The sequence below is a fragment of the Haliaeetus albicilla genome, unplaced genomic scaffold (assembly GCF_947461875.1).
Source record: "Haliaeetus albicilla unplaced genomic scaffold, bHalAlb1.1 scaffold_57, whole genome shotgun sequence".
Classification (NCBI taxonomy): domain Eukaryota; kingdom Metazoa; phylum Chordata; class Aves; order Accipitriformes; family Accipitridae; genus Haliaeetus; species Haliaeetus albicilla.
Genome location: NW_027212557.1, coordinates 590,001 through 590,292, shown reverse-complemented (window position 1 = coordinate 590,292; position 292 = coordinate 590,001).

The window sequence follows — 292 nt, the reverse complement described above, 5'->3', positions numbered from 1 at the left end:
CGTCGCTGTCCCAGGACTCGTGGCCGTGGGGCCTCCGCTCCTTCCCCTTTTCCCTTTCCTCACTGATCGATGAGGCCGTTCGGGTCGCGTCGGAGAGGGCCCTCGGCGGGCCGGCTCTTCTGTGCTCCCCGTAATAGGGAGTCACGGCAGTGTCCGGTGTTCAGGCAGGGTGGTCTCCTTTCCAATTCGCTTCCCGTTGCATGCGAAGTGTTGTCCTCCACCCCTCCGAGCGAAGGGGGCTGCGATGGCGGCAGTGTCGTCCTCCCCTGCTCAGCGGGGTTCCTCGGGCTTC